Genomic DNA, 19,064 nt, shown 5'->3' with positions numbered 1-19,064 from the left:
ATTTTAATTACAACCCAGCATCAGTTGCCAAATGAAGAACAAACTCTAAGATAATGCATGAAATCATAAGCATTGGAAATAGTTACGCATGTATTTCTGATATCAATATAGTAACCAGAATATAGCTTACTCTATAATGAGGCATTTTTATTGATATCAGGAAGATTTAATGCTATGACCCTGGGCTGACTGAGGTCGCTAAGTCCAGTGTTTGTCTGTCTTTTGTGTGAATGGGGGAGTGTCTTTAAACAAGCATGGACATTAATTAGCTTACCATGTTGTTTAATTTTCTCTCAGCTAATGTTATTTTATATTTAATTAAGTCCTTTGTTTAAGATACAAAACTGGTTTTTGGAAATTAATTATTTGCAAAGTTGAGGATTGGTTCTACTACAGTTTTATTAGGAATCATTGGAGTGACTATTTGAGCATCTTATTTGTTTTAATTTTACTGTGTTGCAAATACAGAAGTAAAAATGCTGTTTTGGCTCATGCTGTCTCTGTGTTGTAACAGCATGCATCTGCTGTTTTTGTCCTTCTAGGTGGAGGAAGTCATGGTTTTGAACAGTGCTGTGGAAGGAACCTTGGTAACTTGATTCAGAGCACCTTGTAGATAGTGCACACTGTTGCCACTATGTGTCAATGGTAAAAGTAGTGAGTGTGGATATGATGCTAATCAAATAGGCTGTTCTGTCTTGGATGGTGTCAAATTTCTTGAGTGTTGTTTAAACTAAGCTTGTCCAGGCAAGTGGGGTGTATTCCGTCATCGTGTAGCTAGTGGCCAGGCTTTGTGGAGTCAGTAAGTGAGTTACTGGATGCTGGAATCCAAAATAGACAGGCAGGAGGCTGGAAGAACACAGCAAGCCAAGCAGCATCAGGAGGTGGAGAAGTCGACATTTCAGATGTAACCCTTCTTGCTGACTCAGTCTAACAATTGTGTCCTTTAGGACTCAGCCAGCTTGGCCAACTGTGGCGCTAGCAAGCCATACTTGGTGATGGATACTACACAGTCTCCCACTTGGAAAACATACTTCTGCACTATAACATGGGAAAATTATATATAAAAATATCACATATTAGACTTGGATTTTGAACTGACAACCTTTGGGCTTTGGGCTATATGTACGAGGGATTTAATAATTAACTTCACAGTTTTCTGGGGCATGATTTTAAACCCGAACATGTCAGAGAACAAGTAACTGGTGACGTCCTGGAGTGATAATATAAGTTTTTAATTATAAGAGTTTCCAACTGGAGATCGCACACATTGAAAGGCATTACTATGATTTTGGTTTAGTAAGTGAAGAAATTTTTGCTCATATAAAACCATAGATTGAAAAGCTTTTGAGTCAATTTGCAAGTGAACTGGCTGAGGTTAGATGTAACAGTTTCTCTGATAAAAAGGAGTTAGTCCAGAACAGTTAGGAAATAGGTTACTTCAACTTTAGTTTAGGTTAGTTTTTAAGGTTTTAGTTTGAAGATTCTGTGCCAGAATGTTTCGGACCCCAAAAAGGTATTTGAAGCTAGGAAAGTTTAAGCTTAATTGTGTGAACAATCAAGGAAGAGGCTATGAAAGTCTCAAGTCTGGGATTTGAAAAAAATAATTAAATCAAACCTACAGATATATAGAAAAAGGAACATTCTCTCTACTGTTTGATTACTATAAAATGATGCTGTTGGAATGGATAGGATTTTGTTTGGCTATGTATTTCAAAACCTTTCAATTAGTATTATATATAAATAGCTTGGTTTGTTCAATTTTATCTTCATTCATTTGTGTAGCTTTCATTTAATTGTGAGAATCAAATGATTGAGCATGAATGGGATGGCTTTCATGACTTTCAATTTGCCTGACTGCATTTTGTAATAATTGGTAGTATTTAAGATCTGAACTTTGCTTTTTCCCATTTAACAGCTGACCTCAGTTATTTTACTGGTTTCCACCAGGCTTTCTGTTACTAAGCATAGAGGTAAAAATAATACACAGGTTGAATGAACATTCACTTGGTACATTGCAAAAAAGACAAAACAAGGGAGCCAAAAAACAAGGTTCTTCAAATGACAAGGGAGATCAAGATTATTGTGAAGTATAAAAGGTGTCTGATGTATGCCAGCTAAATTTCTCAATCAAGAAGCAGTGCAAATAGAATAGGTTGACAGAGAAGTGGAAAGGAAAATTAGACTGGCTAAAAGAGAATGAGAATAAAAGGGCAGTCAACATAAAGGGGAACCCAGAAATCTTCTACCAGCATGGAAATATTAAACACATAATTAAAGGTGGAATAGTTCCTCTTGAGGACAAAGAGGAGCAGTGAAAAGCGAGAATATTTAATGCATCTTTTGCATTGATGTTTCCTCAGGAAAAGGAATCTGACAACATATCAGAAGACATGGAAATAATGGAGTTGAGAGTGTGGTGCTGGAAAAGCACAGCAGGTCAGGCAGCATTCGAGGAACAGGAAAATCGATGTTTTGGACAAAGCTTTTCATTAGGAAGGGCTTTTGCCCATAAACATTGATTTTCCTGCTCCTCGGATGCTACTGACCTGATGTGCTTTTCCAGCACCACACTCTCGACTGTAATCTCCCGCATCTGCAGTACTCACTTTTGCCTATTGGAAATTGTGGAGGCAATTGGCAATGTGAAAATTGAAAGGAAGGAGATACTAGAAAGATTGGAAATGCTCAAGGTAGATAAGGTATGGCCCAGTTAGCTTGCAGCCTAGATTGTTAAAAGAAATTGGGAAAGCGAAATCTTCCCTGGCTATGTGGGAGGTGCCAGAGTATTAGAGAGTTGAAACTGTAGTACGCTCATTTAAGAAATGAGAAGGGTGAGCTAGAGTTTGCCTGTGAGGTCTACAGCTTTCTTAATAAATTGTTTCACAAGCTTAAGTGTGGACTCATTGGCTGATTTCCTGTAATTTTGAACAGGGTCACCTTCTTTAGCTTACCCAGGTCAAGGCAACAATATTTCTAACTCAGCTTTCTGGAAGCCGGTGTTTCAGATCAGACAGGGAGCTTTTAAAATTTCATGCTGTCTCAGCAGCAGCCCAGAACTATCTCCCAGAAAACATAGTTCCAAGTAACAGCTTTAATTCTGGTCATACTCTGATAGACTGAACAACTCTTATGAAGGTTCCAAATACCATTCAACAACTGCCTTCTGCTTAAGGTCTCTTCCAGACTTGCTGGAACCAATTCGCAGATACTAACCTCATTAATAGCCAATATTTTGCTATATGTTTAAACACAATGCTCTTCCCATGGTCATTGTATCTGTTAGATTCTTTTTAATTAAGGTTCATCTTGCAATTATCCTCTGGGTGTGGCCTCACAAACAAAGCTTGTTTGGTGTATTATTTTCTTTTACCACAAGCCATCCCAAAGGCTACCAGACACGGTGGCACAGTGGTTAGCACTGCTGCCTCACAGCGCCAGGGACCTGGGTTCAATTCCCGCCTCAGGTGACTGACTGTGTGGAGTTTGCACGTTCTCCCCGTGTCTGCGTAGGTTTCCTCCCACAGTCCAAAGATGTGCGGATTAGGTGAATTGGCCATGCTAAGTTGCCCGTAGTGTTAGGTAAGGGGTATATGTAGGGGTATGGGTGGATTGCGCTTCGGCGGGTCGGTGTGGACTTGTTGGGCCGAAGGGCCTGTTTCCACACTGTAAGTAATCTAAATTTCTAGCTTATAATTCAAAATTGATAAAATAATTTTTAAAACTCAGCAAAGATTCTCACAAAGGAAGGATCATCATTCGCAAGTTCCCACCAAACCCATACACTATCGCCACCCCTTCATTGCACCTTGGTCAAAATCCTGGGACTTCCTTCCAAATAACACTATGGGATACCTATGTCTAAAAGTTGCAGTGATTCAAGATACTAGCTTACCACTACACATTCAAGGATAATTAGGGATGGCCAATGAATACTGGCCTCGCCAGTGATATTCATAACCCATAAATGATTTTTTTCTTTTAAAAATCCACCTTCATACCAGATGACTACCAGAGAAGCTTCAATCAAAATATCACACTCCACCATATAATATGGCACTAAACAATTCTTGGTTATATTTGAGTGTGTGGTGCTGGCAAAGCACAGCAGGTCAGGCAGCATCTGCGGAGCAGGAAAATCAAAATTTCAGTCATAAGCCCTTCATCAGGAATGATTCTGATGGAAAGCTCATGCTTGAAACATCAATTCTCCTGCTCCTTGGATGCTGTCTGACCTGCTGTGCTTTTCCAGTATCACACACTCAACTTTGATCTCCAGCATTTGCAGCCCTCCCTTTCTATTAATTCTTGATTATAATCTAGCATGACAATTGGAGTTTTACCAGTCTCAAAAAAAACCAGCTTGATGAAAATATATCTCTGACAATAATCAGGCAAGCACAAGCATGGTTAATACCTGCTGGGAGATCTCTCTCCTCTTCCATTCTTCGTTATGTATAGGTCAGAATGGGTGTAAAAGTGTTAGTACTTGACTGAGTGCAGTAAACACCACCCTCTGATGATACCCTGGGGACTTGGCCAACGGAAGGAAGTAAAGAAAAAGGTCTACCATCTAAGAAATAGTCCTGAGGCTAGCATGCTTCTAACAGTCTGTTTAGTAATGCAGGTCATATTCATGTAATCTGTAAATATTTGGAGTAATGCAATAAACCTTATATTGTTTACTCAACAAGATTCATGTCGTTAGACACTAGAGCACCTAGGGCTTGAAGGAACCCATGCAAAAAAGGTTACTTCAGTGTACCGATTTTACTTGAAAGTTTTAGATCACAAATATTTGGTGAGAATGCTCAAGGGTTCATTCAAAGCTAAGTTCTAAGGTCAGTTGAATAAATACTGAAGGAAGAAGCAATCAAATTCTCAAGACCTAGAATTGAAGGAAATGGTTAAGTCAAATCTAGAATGTGATAAAGAAGGGAACACTCTGATGTTTCAGAACTGTAAAGGATAGTATTTTACTGTGTTTTGAAATATTTCAAACTCTGTTTGATAGAAATAGGTCAGTTTATTCTATTTTAACTTTATTTCTTTTATATAATAAACTTCTCTTTTATTGTTCAGATCAAATTTACAGCTGTGCACATTTGTGTTTCAGTGAAAGATCACATTGTTAAATCATTTTTTCAAAAATGATCAATCAAGTCATAATTCAGTCTGGAGTCTGACTTATCCAGTACTAATATCAGCCATGATCATAACACAAAGGATATAGACCTACTCACAAGCAATATCCAGCTGAAACATGTGTCATATGTCTGCTGATAAAATGAGACATGTTTGGCTTGTTCCTGAGCCATTTCCTCTTAAATCTCCACACTCTCTAGAGCAGACACAGCCACTGGTCATGAGGGATACCAATGCAATTCTAAGCAAACAAACATACAAGATCCCATTCAGTCATCATCAGCTCGAACAAAGTTTAGGGTATGGGGCCCAAAAAGCATTTATGTTAATATTTGAAATTATTTCCATGTTAGAATGTGTATCATTACTGCAGATGCAATGCAAACAGATACAGATGCAGAATATAAATTCTTAAAAGAAACTTTCCATTACAATGTATGTTTCAATAATTTTTTTAGTCCTTAAAATGAAACCCACCTTTGGAGAAAATGAACAATTAAATAATGCAGAATACCAACTTCAAACTTGTGTTTTAAAATATGGGTAACAAGGAAACTTATCATTGCATGACTGAAACTGTATTTGCAAGAAAGTCTCACAAAGGAAAACTCCCTCAACAAACATTATAAAATTAATATAGGAGAAAACAAAGAGCCTTTTAGAGGTATCTTACTTCACCTTGCAACACTTCCATGTGTCCACTTTACATTAATTTCCAAGAATTCTCTTATCCAGGAAACCGAAACCTACATGATGACTTTATTGTCCATTTTTGATGCATGAAGCTACAGCAGCATTGTTAACAATCTTACTGAATTGGAATCCTTAGTTCCTCTAACCTTTTGGTAAATATTAACTTCCTCCAAATCACACAATGTCTCATATTGCAACATTTAACCTGAGGTTAAGGAGTGTAGAAGCAATTTTATGGAGAGAGATAAGCTGGTTCTTTGGAAATAGCCTGGATTTAAAACTGCAGTCATGCTGAGGCAATAGATAAAGAACATATAAAAAAGACAAAAATGTGACTCTTTCAAAAAGGTCCACAGAATGACAATGTCTGAGTTTTGTTTGTGTTTTGATAATTTACCAGCACAGCAGACTTTTACTGCTTTAATGTTACACAGCACTGATTTGCCAGACTGTTGTCAGTACCTTCTGAAGAATTCTGATATTTTCTGTGCCAAAATCATAATTTTGAAGTAGTTAATTATTATTAATATTATAGAAATGTTCATAACCTAGTGCATAATTAGCTATTATGTCTGTTGTGTCTTTGCTGGATCTTTAATCCACATTCCTGCCTTTTGTTTTGTTTCAGGAACCTTGTAAGTTCCCAATCCTCAAATAACTGTCCAACACCCTTTTAAAAGTGTCTATTGAACTAGCCTCCATCATTCAAGTGCTCCAGATCCAAAAAATGCTGTGAAAAACTTTCTCCTTGTTGCTCCTTATTTTGAATCCATGATCTCTATTTATTGACCCATGCATCAGAGAGAAAAAAAAAGCCTATTGACTCTCATCATTTTGAAAACCTCTGTTGGGTCACCTCTTAATCTTCTTTGGTCAAAAGAGAACAATCCTAACTTTTCACTCTCTCCACATAACTGAGGTGTCTCACCCTTGATAACATCCTGGAAAATCTTCTCTGAATCCTCTCTAACACCTTTATTTCTTTCCTGAATTCTGGTGCCCAGAAGTTTCCCCAAAACTTCAGCAGAGGCCTGGTTTTCTATTAAATTTTTTGAAGAGCAAGATTTCATGGAAGAGTACAGCGTTCAAGGAAATCCATGGATAAATTCATTAATGATCTCGACAAGTTAATGGAGAAATGTTGCTATGACCATTTAAAGTCAAAATTCATAAGAGACCAAATAGTTACAGACATTACTGATGAATCTTTGTCAAATTTATTAAATTCCAAAGAAGGTCTAAATTCTAGACAGAGTAATTCAAATATTAAGTAAAGCAGAGATCCAGAAACAATGCAGATCAATCCAAAGAGATGAAGAACAAACTGAGAGGATATTTCCAGAATCCATGACATTCTTAAGATACAGAACCAGAAAACAGACATGTGGTAAGCCAATGCAGTGGGTAAAACAGACACCTGATTGAAAGTTCATAGCAATGCAACGAAGCTGCACAGACCTAAACAGTACCCAACAATTAGAACAAAATTATTGTAATGTAAAACCAGAGGGCACTTCCAGAAAATGTGCTGAAGCAAGACACAACCATAGAAGAGCAAACAAAAGTACAAGCCATATGAATAAGTAAATGAGATAAAGCAGCCTCTGGTAAAAAAATAAACACAAAGTTTTCCTAGGGGAAATTTCTAAACTAGACCTAACATATTGACAAGCTGATATTTATATCATTTGGAATCTCAAATTTCAAATTAAACACGGGAGCTGTGCTACAATATTTTCAGATAGTGAACCTTGGTTAATAAACCATTGTTTACAGCAGAGAGGAGGTCACTCATGAGAAGTAAAATCTGTATTGACCTGAATCTCTTTTAACAGTTGGAAGGGGTTAAATGACAAAAAGTCAAGAAGTAGCTAGTCAAGGAATTGCTAGCATAGGAGCAGCTATTAGTAGATTTTGTAGGGTTTCATAAGCTCATGGCTGAATCTAAGCAAAAAAGGAAAATCCACTGAGGTTAATTATATTTCATTAAGACATTTGTTTCATACTGTTAGTGAGAGGGAAATCAGTGACTGTACAGATTTAGCAGAAATTTCAATAGCCATTAACACTGAAGAAAGTCTAAATACCACGTGTCAACAAAATTCAAGAAGAAAAGCTAATAAAGAGGTAGCAACTGAATAGTACACCTCACCCAGGAGAACTGAAACATTTGCAACTGAATTGAGTCAGTTTGCAATGCAGCATAGTGAACGAGGACTTACGAAAAATTCAAGGCAAGGAAGGGACAGATTCAATGAGAATATTCAAGAAGGTTAAGGATAAACTCTGGCTAAGTTTGCAGCTGATATAAAGATAGGTGGAGGGGCGGGTATTACTGAGGAGGCAGGGAGGCTGCAAGAAAGATTTGGACAGTTAAGAAAGTGGGCAAGGAAGTGGCAGATGAAATACAATGTGGGAAAGTGTGAGGTCAGAAGTCACTTTAGTCAGAAGAATAAAGGCATGGACTATTTTCTAAATGGGGAGAAAATTGAGAAGTCTGAACTGCAAAGGGCATTGGGAGTCCTATTCCAGGTTTCTTTTAAGGTAAATTTGTAGGTTGATATGGTAGTTAGGAAGGCAAATAAAACATTGTCATTCATCTTAAGAGGACTAGAACATAAAAGCAGGGATGTACTTAAGGCTTTATAAGGCTCTGGTCAGACCATGTTTAGAGTATAGTGAGCAATTTTGGGCTCCATATCTCAAAGGATGTATTGGCCCTGGAACAGGTCCAGAGGAGATTCACAAGAATAATCCCAAGAATGAAAGGGTTAACATATGAGGACCATTTGAGGATTCTTGAACTATACTCAATGGAGTTCAGAAGGATTGGCGGGATCTAATTGAAACTTTCAGAATATAGAATGGCCTGGTCAGAGTAGATGTTGGGAAGATATTTCCATTGGCAGGAGAGATGAGGACCTGAGAGCATAAGAGAAAAGGGAACAGAGATAAGGAGAAATTTCTTTAGCGCGAGACTGGTGAATCTGTGGAATTCATTGCCATAGAAGGCTGTGGAGGCCAGGTCATTGAGTATATTTAAAACAAGAGATAGATAAGTTCTTGATTGCGAAGGGGATCAAAGGTCACAGGGAGAAAACAGAAAAATGGGGTTGAAAAATATTTGCCCATGATTGAATGGCAGAGCAAACTCAATGAACTAATTTCTGCTTCTATGTCTTATGGTCTAAGACAGTTCACCGCTACTTTCTCAAGGGAAACTAGGGATGGGCAATAAATGCAGTGACATCCACATCCCACAGATGAATAAAAGAAAAATATCCAAAGAACAAAACCAAACAATTATAACAAAAATGACATCCATTCTCCCAGTAAACAATTATCAAAGTGAACAAGTAAATTTTTTCATAAATCGAACGCTGAAGGTGAAAGAAAACTCCAATCTAATTAACAAACTGAAGGAAAAAGTCAACCAACTGCAGCATTGCTCTACATGTAGATTGAGAACAAATATCCATGAACACAAATGAAGACTTGATGCATACAAGTCTATGAAAGACACTTCACAGAAGAGACAAGCTTGTCTAAAGATTCAACATACTTCAAAGAAAGAAGTGCTTGCTCTAACAGGGACAGGATCCTCTGTAAGAGAAATGCGAGGAATTTAAAGTCCTCCTTTCCAAAGAGAACCTCAGACTGTCAGGAAAGTAGTCCAAAAGCTTTTACACAAAAAAGCTGCCATTCTTCTAAGTCTAAGGAAAACACATCCATGGAGAATAGTGATATGTGTACAACACTGTCTCACCTTTCATCAAAATCATGGTTGATCTTCCCCAGGCATCCATTCCTCTTTTGTACCACCTCAGCATAACCATCAACTCCATCATGTTTGAAAGATCTATCTACCTCCTCTTTAAATTCTTTCCATATTCAAACCTCTTCATTACTGAGGTACAGACCTCCATTCACTTCCCACTTGGAGAAGAAATTCCTTTACATCTTACTTTTAAATTGAACTCTGTTATTCTGTGCTGAAAATGTGTTGCTGGTTAAAGCACAGCAGGTCAGGCAGCATCCAAGGAACAGGAAATTCGACGTTTCGGGCCAGAGCCCTTCATCAGGAATGACACTCTCCTCATTCCTGATGAAGGGCTCTGGCCAGAAACGTCAAATTTCCTGTTCCTTGGATGCTGCCTGACCTGCTGTGCTTTAACCAGCAACACATTTTCAGCTCTGATCTCCAGCATCTGCAGACTTCACTTTTTACTCTGTTATTCTGTAACTATGTCCCATAGTTTTGGAATCCCTCATTAATGGAAACAACTTCTTAACATCAACCCTGTAAAGCCATTCAGAATCTGATAAGTTTCATTAAGATCATGCTTCATTTCTCTCAACTCTAATGAATGTAGTCGTAACTTGTTTACCTATTGTTTGTAAGTCAAACCCTTCATTACCGGAAACAGCAGTGAATCTTTTTTGAACAGCTTTCAATTGCTGATATATCTTTTTGTGTGCAATTGTCCAGGCATGACCTCACCAATACTCTGTCTGGCTGTAATAAGAATTCTGAATTAGTGGTGCTGGAAGAGCACAGCAGTTCAGGCAGCATCCGAGGAGCAGTAAAATCGACGTTTCGGGCAAAAGCCCTTCATCAGGAATAAAGGCAGAGAGCCTGAAGCGTGGAGAAATAAGTGAGAGGAGGGTGGGGGTGGGGAGAAAGTAGTATAGAGTACAATAGGTGAGTGGGGGGGAGGGGGGATGAAGGTGATAGGTCGGGTGCAGGGGGAGGGTGGAGTGGATAGGTGGAAAAGAAGACAGGCAGGTAGGACAAGTCATGGGGACAGTGCTGAGCTGGAAGTTGGGAACTGCGGTGAGGTGAGGGAAGGGGAAATGAGGAAACTGTTGAAGTCCACATTGATGCCCTGGGGTTGAAGTGTTCCGAGGCGGAAGATGAGGCGTTCTTCCTCCAGGCGTCTGGTGGTGAGGGAGTGGCGGTGAAGGAGGCCAGGACCTCCATGTCCTCGGCAGAGTGGGAGGGGGAGTTGAAATGTTGGGCGACAGGGCGGTGTGGTTGATTGGTGCGGGTGTCCCTGAGATGTTCCCTAAAGCGCTGTGCTAGGAGGCGTCCAGTCTCCTCAATGTAGAGGAGACCACATCGGGAGCAATGGATACAATAAATGATATTGGTGGATGTGCAGGTAAAACTTTGATGGATGTGGAAGGCTCCTTTAGGGTCTTGGATAGAGGTGAGGGAGGAGGTGTGGACACAGGTTTTGCAGTTCCTGCGGTGGCAGGGGAAGGTGCCAGGATGGGAGGGTGGGTTGTTGGGGGGCGTGGACCTGACCAGGTAGTCACAGAGGGAATGGTCTTTGCGGATGCCGGAAAGGGGTGGGGAGGGAAATATATCCCTGGTGGTGGGATCTGTTTGGAGGTGGCAGAATTGTCGGTGGATGTTTTGGTTTATGCGAAGGTTGGTAGGGTAGAAGGTGAGCACCAGGGGCGTTCTGTCCTTGTTATGGTTGGAGGGGTGGGGTCTGAGGGCGGAGGTGCGGGATGTGGACGAGATGCGTTGGAGGGCATCTTTAACCACGTGGGAAGGAGGCCATCTGGTGTGTTCTGTGGTAGAACTGGTCCTCCTGGGAGCAGATATGGTGGAGGTGGAGGAATTGGGAATATGGGATGGCATTTTTTCAGGGAGGTGGGGTGGGAAGAGGTGTAATCCAGGTAGCTTTGGGAGTCGGTGGGTTTGTAAAAAATGTCGATATCAAATCGGTCATCATTAATGGAGATGGAGAGGTCTAGGAAGGGGAGAGAGATGTCAGAGATGGTCCAGGTAAATTTAAGATCAGGGTGGAATGTGTTGGTGAAGTTGGTGAATTGCTCAACCTCCTCGCGGGAGCATGAGGTGGCACCAATGCAGTCATCAATGTAGCGCAGAAAGTGGTGGGGAGTGGTGCCGGTGTAATTACGAAAGATTGACTGTTCAACAAAGAGACAGACATAGCTGGGGCGCATACGGGTGCCCATGGCTACCCCTTTGGTCTGGAGGAAGTGGGAGGATTTGAAGGAGAAATTGTTAAGGTTGAGGACCAGTTCGGCCAAACGAATAAGAGTGTTGGTGGGGAAAGGGTACTGTTGGGGACGTCGGGAGAGGAAGAAACGGAGGGCATGGAGGCCCTGGTCATGGCGGATGGAGGTGTAGAGGGATTGGATATCCATGGTGAAGATGAGGCATTGGGAGCCATGGAAACGGAAGTCTTGGAGGAGGTGGAGGGCGTGGGTGGTGTCTCGAACGTATGTGATGAGGTTTTTTTTACCCTGTAATAAGAATTCCCTGTTTTTAAAATGACAAGAACGTGTATTAAAGGCCAAAATTCATTTTGCCTCTAATTCCTTGTTGCACCTGTATGCTAGCTGTTTTGTATTTCACACACATGAACATGCAGATACCTTGGTACTGCACCTTTTTTGTAATGTCTCTCCTTTTAACTAATAGTTATCATTTTAATTTTTTCTGCCAAGTTGCATCACCTCACACTTACCTACATTAAACACCATTATCCAACTTTTTGCCCACTCAGTCAACCTATGCATATCCCCTTGTGCAGTGCAGATTTCTTATGTCCTTTTGTTTTACTGTCAACAAAATTTGTATATATGACACTCTACACCTCCTGGAGGTCATTAATATAAATAGTTGCCCATTTGGGCTCGAATACAAATCTTTGTGGTACTCCACTAGTAATCATTCCAACCTGAAATAAAAAGACATTCACCCAATTCTCTGTATTCTGTGCATTAATCAATCCTCAATCCATCCTAATATAGCACCCCTAATATCATGAAGTGCTATCATGTGCAATAACTGTTTACGTGGTGTGTTTTTGAATGCAATCTGGAAATCCAAATACACTATGCTGATTATGTTCTCAAAGAAGTTTAGCAAGTTTATGAAACCTACTTTCCTTTCACAAGACCATGTTGACTCTGTTTGATTTTCTAAATATCCTCACTTTCTTCTTTAATGGACTCTAGCATTTTCCTAATGACATATGTTAGGCTAACTGGCCTTTCATTTCCTGGTTTCTGTCTCCCTCTCTTTTCGAAAAGGGACATCACATCAATGGTTTTCCAATCTGCTGAAACCATGAGAGTTCTGCAATATTTTGACGAATGTCTCTGAAGCTACTTTCTTTAAAATCCTTTAATACATGGCCATCAAGACCTGGCAACCTGGGTCTTTAGTTCCATGAATTTTTCAAATATCTTGTCCTTAATGAAAGAGACTGTTGTAAGATCTCTCCTGCCATTAACACCAAGCAAATCTATTATTCTTGGGATATTTATAGTGTCTTCCACCACGAAAACCAATACAAAATTGTGGTTTAAATTATCTGCTATTTTCTTGTTCCCCATTATCAATTACCTAGTAGCAAACCTCAAGAGGCCCACACTTTAGCTATTCTCTTTTTAAATACTCGTAGAACTTTTGCTATTTATTTTTACATTTTTTGCCAATTTATTGTCATAATCAATGTTCTCCCTCTTTATTAGTTTTTTTTAGTTATCTTCTCCTAGTTCCTGAAACAAACTCTATCTTCTGGCCTATCCCACACTTTTGCACCACATTATATTCCTTCACTTTTTATTGGATACTCTCCTTCTCTATCTTGTTAACTGTGGGTGGCTCATCATTGTCATTGAGTTCCTTTTTTTGACTCGAATAAATGTTTGCTGAAATACCTGCTTAAATGCCTGCCAATGCTCAACCACTGACCTTCCCCTTAATCATTTTGCCCAGTCTGATCAAGTTGACTCTTTCATCATCCCTGTGTAAGCGTCCTTATTTTAGTTGAGAAAACTGATTTGAGACGAGAGTTGCTCTCCTTCAAACTGAATTTGAAGTTGTGCTACATTGTGATTGCTTTCCCATGGGAGATTCTTAATGACAAGATCTCTTATTAATCCTCCCTCGTTACACTAGATCTAAAATCTCTTGTTCCTGGGGAAGTTCTACAACATACTGCCCTAAGAAAGAATCCCTAATGCACTCTAGAAATTATTCTTCCATGATGTCCTTGTCCATCAGATTTGTCCAGTCATTATGCAGATTAAAATCACACAGGTAGAGCAAATCTTACAAGCTTCCATTACTTACCAATTTATGCATTGTGTCGTAGTGAAGCAACTCTTCAGGGGCCGATAGAGAACTGCCACCTATGGCCTTTTTCCCTTGCTATTCTTTATTTCTATCCAAACTGATTCCACATCATGATCTATTGCACAAACATCACTACTCACTAAGGCAGTGATTCTACGGTACTGATTACATAGCCACTTTACCTCCTTTTCACTTGCATCTATTTTTCTGGAATATTGAATACTCATGACCAGAGTCATAGTCATACAGCACAGAAAAAGACCCTCCAGTCCAACTCATCTATGTCAACCAGGTTTCCTAAACTGAACGAGTCTCATTTGCCTGCAATTGGCCCATATCCCTCTAGACCTCTCCATATTCATGTACCTATCCAAATGTCTTTTATACTCACCTCTACCATTTCCTCTGGCAGTTCATTCCGCATACTCACCACCCTCTGTTTGAAAGATAGATGCAGCTATTCTCACCTCAAGCAGAGAAAATGCTGGCCCTGTCAACTACTATGCAATATGAGCTTGTGAGGATTTAAACAAGGCTGAAAGATTCACCTAGGTTTTGCTAGAGAGAGAACACCAAAGAACACGAGACTGGAAGAATCGATTTGAGAATTTGGAGTTACCCAGCTGGAAAAGGAGAAAGCAATCCATTGGAAACTGAGACCAGTTTTATACTGGTTTCTCAAGAATAAGGTATCCTCTTAAAGGACAGGGTATAGTAGAAATGTAGAACAATATTTTCTGTTTAAAATAGGATACTTTTTATCTAGTGTGTCATCAATTTTGCTTTTTGTTATCGCAGTAAAGGTCATATCTGAATTAAACTCCATCTGCCACTTCTCAGCCCATTGCCCCATATGGTCAAGATCCTGTTGTAATCTGAAGTAACACTCTTCACTGTCCACTGCACCTCCAATTTTGGTGTCATCTGCAAACCTACTAACTGTACCTCTTACGCTCGCATCCAAATAATTTATGTAATGACAAAAAGTAGAGGACCCAACACCAATCCTTGTGACACTCCACTGATCACAGGCTTCCAATCTGAAAACCAACCCTCCACCATCACCCTCTGTCTTCTACCTTTTGTTACTTTCTCCAAAAACTCAATCAAGTTTGAGAGACATGATTTCCCATGCACAAAGCCATGTTGACTATCCCAAATCAGTCCTTGCCTTTCCAAATACAGGTACATCCTGTCCCTCACGATTCCCTCCAACAACTTTCCCACCACTGAGGTCAGTCTTACTGGTCTATAGTTCCCTGGCTTGTCCTTACTGCACTTCTTAAACAGTGGCACCACGTTAGCCATTTTCTAGTCTTCTGGCACCTCATCTGTGACTATTGATGAGACAAATATCTCAGCAAGAGGCCCAGCAATCACTTCTCTAGCTTCCCACAGAGTTCTAGGGTACACCTGATCAGGTCCTGGGGATTTATTCACCTTTACCCGTTCTGGGCAGGAAGGCCCATGATCAACCTTCCCAAACTCCACCAATTAAGATCCATACTGGATAATTTATATTCACCTAGCAATCTCCAGACCACTACCCCCTTACAGTGACAGTGTTCCTGGCAGAAGAGAAAACTGGCAGCCCTCTGAACCAGTAAAACAGATCTGGCCAACAATGTCAGGTTACTGGGGCCCTCAGTGTGCCCCAATTCAGGGGTGATTAAGGGCATAAATGGAGGGCAGCAGTAGGATGGCGTTGAAAATCAATCCCCACCTGTGCCTCCAGTATCCCCAAATCCTGTCATCCCTTTTTGCAATCTCACCCCAGAAAAGTCAATTATGCCCCTGTTTTTTTTCTGGTCTTAGTGGGCGGCACGGTGGCACAGTGGTTAGCACTGCTGCCTCACAGCGCCTGAGACCCGGGTTCAATTCCCGACTCAGGCGACAGACTGTGTGGAGTTTGCACGTTCTCCCCGTGTCTGTGTGGGTTTCCTCCAGGTGCTCCAGTTTCCTCCCACAATCCAAAGATGTGCGGGTCAGGTGAATTGGTCATGCTAAATTGCCCGTAGTGTTAGGTAAGGGGTAAATGTAGGGGTATGGGTGGGTTGCGCTTCGGCGGGTCGGTATGGACTTGTTGGGCTGAAGGGCCTGTTTCCACACTGTAAGTAATCTAATCTAATCTAATCTAATCTTCAGCCCCACTATGCAGCTAACAGCCTAGGTCTCAACTATAATGCTACTACTCACATTGACTAGCTGAAGGCAGGGCAGTACATCACTACTGCTGGAAGTGGTGCACAGAAAGATTCTTTGGCTGACCACTTAAGTGGCTTATAAAGACCTGATTTAATAGGTTTACTCATTGGTGGTGAGGCTGTCTCACAAGTTATACAAGTTATAGCACCCACCTTCACTCTTTAACCCTAAGATAGAAAATCTTGAGTAAAAAATGAGGTCTGCAGATGCTGGAGATCACAGCTGAAAATGTGTTGCTGGTCAAAGCACAGCAGGCCAGGCAGCATCTCAGGAATAGAGACCCAAGATTCAGAAATTTAATGATTTTAGAAATAAATATCAAAAGTAGTTTCTCACTTTTCACAGCAAATGCAGTAGAAAAAGTTTATTTATTTACCATACTCAGAGCAGCCATTGTTGACATGACTGGCCTAGCAACAGAAGTAATCACTTATGACAACTTGGCTTCTTTATATGGGTGTTACATGTAGAATTCCAGAACAGTAATTGACACTCAGTTTATGTAATGTTTTTAAAAATTGCAACTAAAATGAAAGGCTAGATATACTGTACTGTTAGACTTTTCCATCACAACCCCCACCTATAACTTCAGGGAGAGAAATGGGACTACACCCTTTTCTGTTTATTGTTCACAAATCCTGTATTATTTTAACCATGCAAACACATTATTATTTGTTTTTATTATACCTCAAAAGACTTGCTTCCAAGCTGTTCCTTGCAGCTCACTGATGTTTATGACAAATAACAACTCTAACTGTAGATCAATAGAAATAAAATGTTCAGTTTGGACGGCTGTCAGTGTTGGATTTGAGAAGTTTAAATTCTGGATTTCATTTAGATTACCAAATGCATTTTCGAGATAGTTCAAATTCTTCTGAGTGTTATTTTTCCTGTACAGGGGTTCCCTGATTTCTGAATGTTGACGTATGAATGTTCATACTTATGAGTACAAGTCCACGTGGGTGTAATTTTAAAGATCTAACATACAAATGTTTCCTCACACAAACAAACAGCTGCTTTATATTGTCCTGCATTGTTTTCTGACTTGTGTACGAATTAACTTCCAAAAGACTCAAGGGTGGAACCAATTCACAACCTAGGGATTGTCTGTAGTGGTTAATGCACTAATGTCAAATTCTGAAATATGCTATTTAACAAAATTGTGTTCAAGTCAAATAATGTTTGCTCTTTCTGGTGTAGAACATTTGCTCGTGAGTCTGTTCAGATATGTTATTACACACTTCTGGGACTTGAACAATCTTCCTTGGCATAGAGATAGGACACTATCATTGCAACACAAGAAACTTATAGGTGATGTAAATGGAAAGCTGAACTATTACTTTCTGGTGGCTAAGTTAGATAAATGCAGTAGAAGCAGCACAAGCATCACTACAATATCTTCTTCCTATTTATGAATCTGATGTCGAGTTGTTGTGTGTTCTATTATCTATTCTGGATACCACAGTTATACTCGATAGCTTTCAATTGTACATCAATTACCCATACTTGTTGTGGCTGGTGCAGAATAGTCCTTGAATTTCATGAAGATCAAAGTCAGGTGTTTCACAAAGAGTTTGTTTCTCACTTCATATAAACAATATTCGACTTTCCAAATTTCATCACAGTCAAAGGTGCATTGAGTTCAAAAGACCTTGCAAGACTTCAAATGGTATAAATGGATGTTACTGAAGTCCTGGTAGTTGATGTAACGTATTTTCATATATAAGGAGCAAGTGAGTAACTAGATAAAGGGTTGGCCCACTCAAGGACAACGAAGGAAAGTGATCCGTGGAGTCAGAGAAAATGGGTAAGATTCTTAATGAGTACTTTGCAACAGTATTCACCGAGGAGATACATGATACATTTTGAAGTTAGGGATAAATGTTTGTAACTCTCAGTCAAGTTAGCATAAGGAGGGAGGAAGTGTTGGGTATTCTAAAAGCATTAGAATTAAGGAGGAAAATCTCTTGGTCCAGATGGGATCTATCCCAGGCTACTGAGGGAAGTGGGAGAGGAAATAGCTGGGGCCTTAACAGATGTCATTGCAGCATCCTTCAACACGGGACTGGAAATTTGCTAATGTTGTCCCCTTGGAGAAAGTGAGGACTGCAGATGCTGGAGATCAGAGCTGAAAATGTGTTGCTGGAAAAGCACAGCAGGTCAGGCAACATCCAAGGAGCAGGAGTGTCGACGTTTCGGGCATGAGCCCTTCTTCAGGAATCTTTAAGAAGGGCTCATGCCCAAAACGTCGATTCTCCTGCTCCTTGGATCCTGCCTGACCTGCTGCGCTTTTCCAGCAACACATTTTCATCAATGTTGTCTCCTTGTCTAAGAAGGGTAGCAGGGATAATCCAGGTAATTATAGACAGGTGAACCTGATATCAGTGGTAGGGAAGCTGCTGGAGAAGATACTGAGGGATATGATCAATATATATTTGGAAGAAAATTGGCTGATAGGCAACATGGGTTTGTGCAGGGAAGGTCATGTCTCACCAACTTAATGGAATTATTTGAGCCAGTGACAAAGTTCATTGATTAGGGAAGGCCTGTAGATATCATATACATGGATTTCAGTAAGGCATTTGATAAGGTTCCCCATGGTAGGCTGATGGAAAAAGTGAAGACACATGGGGTCCAGGGTGTACTAGCTAGATGTATAAAAAACTGATGGGGCAGCAGAAAACAGATTAGCAGTGGAAGGGAGTTTCTCAAATGGATCATACTGGGATACTATTGTTTGTGATGTCAATAAATGATCTGGAGGTGGTCAGATTAGCAAGTTTGCAGAAGACGCTAAGATTGTTGGAGTAGTGAAGGGGACTGTCAGAGAATACAGCAGAATATAGATAGATTGGAGAGTTGGGCAGAGAAATGGCAGATGGAGTTCAATCCAGGCAAA

This window comes from Hemiscyllium ocellatum, chromosome 11 (genome assembly GCF_020745735.1).
Source record: "Hemiscyllium ocellatum isolate sHemOce1 chromosome 11, sHemOce1.pat.X.cur, whole genome shotgun sequence".
NCBI classification, from domain to species: Eukaryota; Metazoa; Chordata; class Chondrichthyes; order Orectolobiformes; family Hemiscylliidae; genus Hemiscyllium; species Hemiscyllium ocellatum.
The sequence above is the reverse complement of the archived record's forward strand: the minus strand, read 5'-3'. Positions refer to the sequence as shown.